Here is a 10,893-nt window from a genome sequence, read left to right as displayed (position 1 = left end):
GCGCAGCTGGCCAAGTAGGCAGCGCGCGCGTGGCCTAACGGTTATCGCACGTGCTTTCCACGCTGAAAGTTCAGGGTTCGATTCCTGGCCGCGGAGGCGCATTTTTGTTGACTCTGTAAAGTAATGTTCTGGTAAATTCGAAAACCATGTTGCTTGTTCGAGGTCAGAATGTTCTACGCGCCGAACCTTCTACGCCGAACGATCCAGAAACCCACGAGGGTACATAAGGGATTCCGCAAGGCGAACGGAGTCAGTTTTCGCACCAGCGTTCGACTCTGCTGCTACGCCGACTTCGACGCCCGCGACGCTCTATTATTTTCTTTTGTACTCGTTTATTTTTGGCACAAGTTCGCCACATTAAACGTTTATTTCTTTCTGTTTATTTCCTGTTTTTTTTTGGTCACCACCCGGGACAATATCACTATGCATACTGTAACTTCGGCAGAATATCACTGCGCAAACCGTTAATTTGATTAATTGTAAGTTGAAAACTCGAGACAAAAACAACTGATATTTTTCTAGCCAGTTGTTTGGGAAACAAAGTCTTCATAAGCGCCTTCAACATGCCCCAAATTGAGCCGCAATCGCGGGCGTTGTCTTGCCGTACCGATATGCCGAGCCACTAAAGCGGGCGTTTACGAGCGTCCGCAAATACTTATGCTGAGGACGACACAGTATCAGATAAACTGGCAATACCCTGTCTTGGTGAGGTAATGATGAAGCGAAATGAACTGCATAAGAGAAAACAAAAACTGAAGATCGGTTATGGCGTCAACCATGCACAGCTTCATGAAAGCATCTTTCTTTGTTATCATCATCAGAATAGAGAAAAAGAGCCAGCCGGACCAGTGGCACACACCGTGACTTCGATCGACAAGACGATTCCAGTGCTCCGTTACAAGCTCAATCGCAACCTGGAAGACTTCAAAGACCGCTTTCGCGAAGACCGCCGCCCGGCCAACACCGGCGCCAACCACTGGAACCTCACAAGAGGGGTGCCGGCTCGTCGGCAAGTCGAACACGCGGAGAGCCTTCTCCAGGCGCTTGAGACCGGCCTGCTAGAAGTTTATTTATTTATTTATTTATTTATTTACAATTACCCTTAAGGCCCCAAGGGGCATTATAGAGGGGAGTGGTTGGTTAGTACAGTTCTAAATTTCGCGTTATCGGTGATGGTGACGATGTCATCGGGAAGGCCATTCCAGTCCACAATAGCTTCTGGTATGAGCGAACGTTGATGGGTTGCTGAAGTGGTCTTGGGACGGGCGAGCTTGCATGAATGATCCACTCTTGCAGAAATATAGCTGGGCGGGCTGAGGAGAGACTGTCGTAATGGTTCAGAGTAGTAAATTTTATGAAGAAGGCAAAGACGGGAAATTCTGCGACGAACGGAAAGGTCAGGAAGGGTTAATTGAGATTTCATTGCAGTGACACTAGAAAAGCGAGAGTAATCAGAAAGAATAAATCGAGCAGCACGATTTTGAACAGATTCGATGGCGTTGGTTAGGAAAGCCTGATGGGGGTGCCAGATAGCTGAAGCATACTCTAGTTTAGGGCGAACAAGCGTGACGTAAAGAAGACGTTTGAGGTTAGAAGGAGCAGACTTGAAATTGCGACGGATATAGCCAAGTGAACGGTTTGCAGAGGATATTGTCTTGTCTACATGAACATTCCAGGACATATTAGTGGTTAGATGGACGCCAAGATATTTGTACTGTGCAGCAGTCTGAAGGTTAATGCCGTTGAGTGTTAAAGAGTTTAAGGGCTGGGAGGAGGAACGTGTGAAGCAGAGGTGCATGCATTTGTTAATATTAAGAGACATTTGCCATGTGCGGCACCATTCAGCAATTTTGTTAATGTCGTTCTGGAGTGCAATATAGTCGTTTGGGTCTTTTATTAGTCTATAAACAACGCAGTCATCAGCGAAAAGACGAACAGAGGACGATAGGTGAAGAGGGAGATCATTAATGTAGATTAAGAAGAGTAAGGGGCCAAGCACAGTTCCCTGTGGAACACCGGAAGAAACGGGAGAGAAAGAGGAGGACGTGCTGTTAGCGAAAACGAATTGAGAGCGATGAGTAAGGAATGATTCAATCCATTGAAGAACAGGAAGGTCCAGTTTGAGAGAACTAAGTTTAAAGAGAAGGCGGTTGTGTGGAACTTTATCAAAAGCTTTGGCGAAATCAAGAAAAACAGCGTTAGTTTGATAGCCAGTGTCAAGATTTTTAAACAGGTCGTTAGTGAGAAAAAGTAGCTGGGTCTCACAAGACAGGTGTTTCCGGAAGCCATGCTGCGCGTTGGTGAAGAAGTTGCAGGAATCCAGGAAGTTAATCAGGTGCTTGTAGATGACGTGCTCGAGGATCTTGCAGGAGATGGAGGTGAGTGATATTGGCCGATAATTTAGTGGAGATGTTTTACTTCCGGACTTGTGGACCGGAATGACCTTACCAATTTTCCAGTCGGAAGGTAACACACCTGTATCAAGGGACTGCTGAAATATTTTTGTGAGGTAAAGGCCGGATGCAAATTTAGTGTTACTTAGAACCTTCGCATTAATACCGTCTATGCCACATGATGAAGACATTTTGAGGGATTCTATAATGCTGATTACACCTTGAAAGTCTATAATAACAGGATTCATTGGAAAATAATTTTTTGTAACAGGAGGAATTCCAGTAATGGGTGTAGAAACGGTAAATGCATCAGAAAATACCCTGTTTAGAATATTTGCACATTCACTATCTAATATTTTATCACCACAGCTATTGACTAGATTGATTTCTGAGTGTGGTTTTTCATTAACAAAGCTCCAAAATTTTTTAGGGTTGTTTAGTAACATATTAGGTAGAGTGTGTTGTAAGAATGTGCGTTTAGACTCTCTCAACATACTTTTATATTTAAACTGCCCATGCCAGCCCTGCGAAAACCACAACCCCGAAGACCACTTCCATACCCCTAACGCATATATCGTATCACAATCACCGTCACTTTAGTCTTGGATATTGCATCATTACATAATCACCATCACTCAACGCGGCAACGCGGGCCTCCATGGTACGGGCTGTTGCCTTTCTGCGGTGCCGCGGCTTTCCCGAGCAAACGACGACGACGACGACGATGACGATGATGACGATGATTATTGCTTGAATATTTTGGCGATATATTATTTTCTGGTTTCGCAAAACATCTTGTTTGCTGTGCTCTCTTTTTAGACATATCTAAAGCCTTTGATACCGTCAGCCATTCAATCCTTTTGAAGAAGCTGTATAGTTACGGATTTCGTGGTTCATTTTTTTCTGTTTTTTCAAACTACCATTCAGATCGCCCACAACTTGTAATTGCAGGTGGGGCACGGAGCCCGCGACCAACATTAAGGGCAGGCGTACCTGAAGGCTCCAACACTATCTTCACTCCTATTTAATTTGTTTGTTAATCACATTTCTACTTTTCTTTCCCGAGCCAAACTTTATCAATATGCGGATGATACTGTAATTGTTACTCGACATATTAACTTCGAAGATGCTGCCCGCTCACTGCAATGCAATGCGACTGTAGTCATGGATTGGTTTCAACGGAATATTTTGGACGTTAACGTAAACAATACTAAGCTTATTTGTTTTCATAATCCTCTTAAATATGTGTGTCTTCATTTCCCTCTCTTTTTACGTAACTCAAACTGTGTATCTCGCAAGTGCGTTCCTTTAGTTTATGCTGAATCTCTAAAGTACTTAGAAATTTTGTTCGACTGCGGTTTAACTTGGAATGCTCAACTCACGTCCCTCTGTAAAAAAAATGAGGAAAACTCGTTGTCTGCTAAATAATACAAAATCACTTATGCCTCTGTCAGTTCGCTGACTAGTTTCCCATGTTCTTGCATATAGTGTGTTACGGTATGGCGTTACGGCGTTTGGAAACTGTTCCGGCTTCTGGCATGAAAAAACTGACTGCCTTTTAAAAAAAAGTACTTTAAGAAGTGTTTCTTATCGCATGCAACTTCCCGGTGGTACTGATTTCTTTCAACATTTACATTTCCCCTCTCTTCGAAACTTTTTATTCAAACTTTTGTCTTACGTTACTTTTGGACAAAATAATTCAAAAGGAAAAAAAAAAAAAAAAAACGCTGCTCTTCGTTCGCTTTGTTTTCAAGAGACTTTCGAGAAACCTTTTGCCCGAACAAGATATGGACGGTATACACGCGAATTTCGTGTGCCTGAACTCTTTATTAATCTGCCGTCGAAAATTCTACAAGCAAATTCCCTGCGCCAATTGAAGAGAATGCTGAGACTTCACCTACTCGGTTAAAATGTCACCTAAAGTGTACCTATTTGTTATTATGTGTGTAGTATGTGCATAATTAGTTATCCAGTTTTGTACGTTCTAAACTTTTCCCGTTTGTTCTCCTGATGTTTCTCCGCCAAGCTTAACATTGCTGTGTTCGTGGACATGTAAATTTTTTTTATAGTTATTTCTGTGGCATCAAACAAACCTTTGCTGGCTTTGATTGCACCCTACTCTTGTATGCTTTCATGATTTTGTCCTGAATAGAAGTGTATTATTATTATTAATAATATTATGATTAATAGTATTATTATTAGTATTGATCTGAGCAAGGCCTTTGATGTGATTGACCATGGCATTCTTTTATCAAAACTTTATGGTATTTGGTGTCTGTGGAGGGCTACACTACTGGGTACAGAATTATTTGTATAGTAGAAGATGGTGTTGTTCGTGCGACCAGCGCGTATTCTTTTACGTACACGGCCACATCTGGGGTACCTCAGGGATCAATTCTTCGCTCGCTTTGTTTTTTCTATTTTTGTGAAAGATGTGTGTAAGCAGATTGTAAACACGTCTTTTTTGCATTATGCTTATGATATTAAGATGTTTAGGGAGATTAAAACTATCTCATATTGCAAGTCTCTACAAGAAGAATTAAACTCATTTAGCAAATGGCGTTCACTGAACGGTCTCCTACTAAACAGCTCGAAAACCAAGGTCATGTCCTATAGTCGCTAAACGCAAACAACGTGTTTCCCTTACAGCAGTCGCTCAGACGTATTGTGCCGTTCTAGTGAAGTGCGGGACTTGGGAGTGCTTTATGACTCCTTTTGGAGATTTCATAGCCACGTGGCTCGTATAAGTACGTGCGCCTTGCGCGCGCTCGGTGTTGCTTGTTAAACGACTAGAGTATTTAAAAAAACCCGCAACGTTTGTAACCCTGTACCGCTCTTTGACAAGGTCACAACTCAAATACGCATCTCCTGTATGGAATGGTAGTCCTAAAACTACCCTCCTAAGGCTGAAGGGAGTGTAAAACAAATTTTTATCTATATATCGATATCAATATCTGCGCGATGAAACATCTCTATCAAAGAGTAACAATGTATTGGACATCCTACAAATGAACAGCTTATATCACCATCGAGAAAAGGCAGACCTGTATTTTTTTTTTCAAAGTCCTTCATGGCATGACCGACTGTTCAGAACTGCTCTCACAGATATGTTTACGAGTTCCTCGGACAACGTTTGACAAAGTCTTTTTACTCTCCTTGGACGTTAAATATCCTGAACCCCATGTTTCGCATGTGTTGGCCATTTAAGGGCATTGCAAGTGCTCTTGATACTTTTTGTGTGACTGAATTTTCGAGATCTGTCAGAGTCTTGAATGAGTCTCGCTGAACTTGTTGTGATTGTGATGTTATTATATAATATTTTAATGAGGTATATTGGGTGTTGTGATAGTCTTCCTACTCCGCGTTCAGACCCTGTGTTCCGTTCTTTCCTTGTGGTGTAAATCGTATCGTTGTGTCAGCATGCGTTACATGTATTATATATTTTACTGAATGTTTGGAGTTTTTGTGCGTTTTTTTATTCTTTATTTTCCCTACTTTTTTGTAATGTGTAAGTTTCAGCGTGCCAGTTACAAGACGGCGTGGTCGTTCCTGTACACCTAATAAAAATTATTCTTGATTCTTGATTATTATTTCGATCTTGCCTTCGATCTTGCCTCGATAGCGAAGATTTTGGAGAAACATATTTTTATAACAATGACTGATTTCATGGATAAATTTAATATTTTTTCTCCACAGCAGTTTGGTTTTGTTATTGAAAAAGGCACACAACCTCTGCTTAAGGACTTCTCCGATCTGCTGAACACTGCCTTCGAAAATTTTCTTGTTACGTGTGTGCTTTTCTTAGATGTTTCGAAAGCTTTCCACTCTGTGTCGCACAAATCTTTTTTGAAAAAAACTCCTTAGCTTAGGATTCAGTTGTCCATTTCATTCCCTGCTTAAAAACCTTCTGTCAAACTGAACACAGCTGCAGTCTACGAAAAAAGGGAGCGCGACTTAGTCCCTCGGGGGACCAAATGCGCTGCCACCACCATCAGTCCCCTAGGGGGAGCAACTGTAACGGGAGCAACTGTTGCGCCCCGTCAGTTAGTCCCTCGCACTAGCACCGTTCCGACTAACTGTTACACGCTTTCAGTTACTCCTCGAGGACTAGCTGTTAGGCCCTTACACTTGGTCCTTTGGGACCAACTGTTACACCGTTTCAAATGAACCCCGATGACTAACTGTTAGTCCCTTGGACTTGGACCCCTGGGTCTAAACGTTGCGCCCTTGGATTTAGGCTTCTGGGACTAAAGGTTAATCCTTTACATTTGGTCCCGAGCCACAAATCTCCGAGACGAAATTGTGGAGTGCAGGTTAAACGTAGCTTTATTGCCTCGTGGATACACATCGCATTCAAGGATGACTGAAGTCAAAGTTCCTGGGCGGTAGATACCACGATAAGGCCACATCCCGAAGAGTGCACTTGCGTCGACGATTGCTTAGACACTGGGACGTCTGCCCAAGCCGGTCGTGGTCCCAGCACCGTTTATTGGGGAACCGGCAGCTTCTTGCCTGTTTGCGAGGAATTTGGATTATTAGTAACAGGGCAGCGTAAATACCCAATCGCTTGACAAATATATGAGATATAAGTTATAACACACGCATAATAAAATAACAAATAGGCTGCATAAGTGCTACAATGGTTCACATCCAACATGCTATCTGTTGACAGCAGACCAGCACAATATTAGATTTTTAGTAGACCGTTCGCTGCGAATTAAAGAACCAGCGCGTGCGTGCGCAAACTATGCTTCAAAGTGACGGCACGATCTCCCGCCATCAACGCGAAAGTTTAGTGTACGATTGAATAAATGTCTCAATTAATGCCGGTTCTCACACGCAGCGAAGCGCTAATGTAGGCTGCTCACGTGTCATAAGCTACTTTTCGTCTGCCATGAGCGAGAGTTTTGTCGGTCCGATACCAAGCTGGTGACCAATCCCGTCAGCACGCGCTTAGCGCAAGGTCAGCGCTATGCCTGTAGCGCTCCGCTGCATGTGTGGACAGGCGTTTACTGTCAAGCGATCCCGCCAGGGTCTGCGAAACACACACACACACAAAAAAATAAGCCATAGGTAGAACTGGCATTTCGCTCGATACGATTGAATATGAGGTCTCTGTGCTGCATAACAAAATCAGCAACCAAGGTGCCAAAAAGAATAGAGCATGGCGCGCGCTTTGCAAGCTAGAGAACGCGCTCAAAATAAAACACTTTCTGAAGCCGCAGTTAATGAATACACCATAAACAGAAACACTTCGACATACCTCAATCGAGTTCCCTTGACTTGTGACTTTAGAACAGATCAAGTGCAGTGCTTCAGCACCGCGAATCCAAACCGGATCCCACCATGATCGGAGACGACACAAGACGACCAGCCTCCGACGAAGACTGTATTTCGACTTTCAACTTACTAAAACAGGTTCTTTTCAAGCAGAAACACTTCCCATTTTCCCGACGGACCCTATCTGCCCAACTAACGCCAAACCTTCCGCGTGAACAAGAAGCAAAGAATGCGGGGTAGGGGATTGGGGGGTGGGGGCAGTACGCGCAGAAGATAATCTCTTTTCCCGCTCCCACTACACACGACACAGGGACACCGAAGAGCTCCAAGGACGGGAGAAGGTCGCCACTTTCAACACGCCGGTCGAGTGACGTACAAGCAAACACTTTTTTTTTCTTTCTTTTCTCTCTCTCTTAAGCATTTTCAACTTTCTCGGGTGGCTTTCTTTTTTTTTTAGTGTGCATTTGTTTTGTATTATACTTAGTTTCAGCTTCCGTCCGAGCAGAGCCAAAGGCTCCGCTCGGACGGAAGGTTCGCAACGGAAGGACGGTTCGCAACTTCGAGAAGAGCATTCCTACGCACCACAAAGTAGTCCGCAAAAGATCTTTTTTTTTTTTATTAATAACTGTTTTGTGCCTAAACATTGCACAATATTCCAGATATCTACTGCTGAGAATTATTTGCAACTAAAGGAATTAAATATCTGAAGTTTATCTTTTTATTAATATATGTAAATGCATGTGGTTTGGTGAAAGCACGTACATCCGCTGGCAACACGGCTGCAGCGCTCAGTTTTTCTGTGTGATTTCGTTCCCGTAATTACCGTAATGGCTGAATAATGTGCTTCGCTGCTTTCCTCACCGAGTCGCTTCAAAACGTCCTTTCGCGAAGGCACGTTTGGGCGTCAGGCGTGAGAGGTCGTGATGAATGTCTGCTTTCAAATTCGGCAGGAGACTCCGGCCGCCTCGTACCGCGAATGTTTTGTAAACAAGAAAAGCGTCCGGGCCATACAATTCACTGCTTCGCGGCGAACTCAGGGCACCTCTCTACCTGTCGATCACATTGAAAGCCGAGAAGCTGTTGGAAAGGACTGCGCCTCGAGCCTTGGTATATCCAGACATTGCAAGGAAACACCAACGGCCGGGACATCGGGCATCTTGCAACCTGTAGTTTACATCTCGAAACTATGCCGAACAGGTGGAAAGCTCGGGCACAGACGGCAGCGGCCAGCCTACGCACTGACATCCCCTGTGACTAAATTTCAGAACGTGGAAGGGCTCTTTTTAAACCTTTAGCAGTCGATACCGTTTATACACCCGTAGCCGACGAAATGCTCGGCGAGCGCTGGTGGCGCGGACGAGCAGCGGCGCAGCGGAGTGGTACAAAGGTGCAGGCGAGATCGCCTGACCTATTGCCGGCGTCTGATTGGCTCCGGCCACACGTAGGTTTCGCAGCGCTAGGACGGAAGCTGAAACGAACTATAGTAGGGTGCTGCCAAGTGTGACGTTCCGGGCATGGTTCGTTCTTCGTTGTTCATCTGGATTGTTGCAGGAAACAGGGGCGACGATGGCATGAAGGCGTATGGATACTGCCCGTGAATGTGCTCTTTAAGTTGAATGTGCCTTGCATCAGGTGTGTCGTTGCGGATTTTGTGTTCGACATTGGACTACCCAGAAAGGTTTGTCACGGGGAGACGCAAAGACGGAGGCGCGTTCCCACCGGCGATGCGATCTAGTCGCGCGATAACTTTCATCGCAAAAGCGACCATCGCGGGCAAAAAGCGATGCGATTTGAGCAGTCGCTTATCGACCCTACTTTTGCGATGCGATCTAGGCGCGGAGCGGCTGAGCCAATCAACGGCGTTCGGAGCGAAAGTTTTCGAGAAACGACTCGCCAACGAAGGCGTTGGACTCGCTCATCGCGCACGCCGGTGTGACCATCTAATTTTTTTTTGCGATGCGATCCAGTCGCATCGCGCGACTGCTTATATCGCCGGTGGGAATGCTCAGTTTTAGCGATTGAAGTGACCATTTTTTCTGAGTGCGAGACTCCAGTGTTAAAAGCGTGGCTTCTACAAACTGTTAAGTTTCATTTTAAAAAGAAAAAAAGCTTTAGTATTTGGAGGTGTTGCGTTTGGATAAATGCACAATTTTTGCGCGAAGGCAAATTCCGTAAATGGGACTTGTGGAATGTCAACAGATCATTTTTGACGAGATAGTTGGGTGAAGTAGATTCAACACATCCGTTAATTCGCACTCGCACAACGCGCGAAGCTCTACAATGCAATGTCTGAACGTTCGTGGCACATTAAACAACTTCGCCGGTCTCGTCCGAGTTTTGTCAACACTTTCAGCCGTGCTGGGCTGAGTCTCGCCGATCCCCAAGACAAGCAAAATAGCATCCGTCCTCCTGGCGAACATTCGGCTTGCCTTCGGGAACTAAATCATACAGATGCACCATGTCTGAAGGGGACTAATGGATGCTTTTGCCCCTGCACGCCTATCGGTTGGTCCCAGTCGAACGCAGTTAGTCCCCAGCTTTTGCGCACGGTACCTAGCTTGAGCCAGATGGTCCTTTCGGGGGCAACTGGGAGTCCAGAGGACCAAATGCTGCCGTTAGTCCCTTGAGGCCAACTTTTTCTTAGAGTGTAGTTTCGATATCTGGACAATACAGTGCTAAAATATCTTTGAAATCTGGCGTACCTTAGGAGTCTGTGCTCTCGCCTCTTCTTAATATTTATGTCAACGACCTTTCCCAGGTAGTGTAATACAGTAAGATACGTCAATATGCAGACAATACCGTTCTAGTATCAAGTCATTTGCATTATAGTAAGGCAGTAGAATTACTGCAGTTTGATTCAATTAAGATCATGGATTGATTTTAAAGAAATGTCATTAGCGTCAGCAGGAAAAAAACGCAACTAATGTGTTTTTCTAGTCCGCTTAAGAGAGTAATTTTAAACAAGCCAATACTTCTGCACGCTTCAGACTGTGCTCTTGTGAATGTGTGCCAGTAGACAACGTGAACACTGCAAAATACTTAGGAATTTATTTTGACTCTGATTTATCGTGGAACTCCCATCTTTTTCTACATCATGAAGAAGCTGCCCCCGAGCAGCGTCCTGCACCTTCTGCAATATAAGAACGTTTATCCGCATGTCAACCCGAAGACTTATTGCGCACGCACTCGTTTGTAGTGTGCTTCGATATGGAATAACCTT

Source organism: Ixodes scapularis, unplaced genomic scaffold (assembly GCF_016920785.2).
Source record: "Ixodes scapularis isolate PalLabHiFi unplaced genomic scaffold, ASM1692078v2 PGA_scaffold0__279_contigs__length_252992795, whole genome shotgun sequence".
Taxonomy (NCBI): Eukaryota; Metazoa; Arthropoda; class Arachnida; order Ixodida; family Ixodidae; genus Ixodes; species Ixodes scapularis.
The sequence above is the reverse complement of the archived record's forward strand: the minus strand, read 5'-3'. Positions refer to the sequence as shown.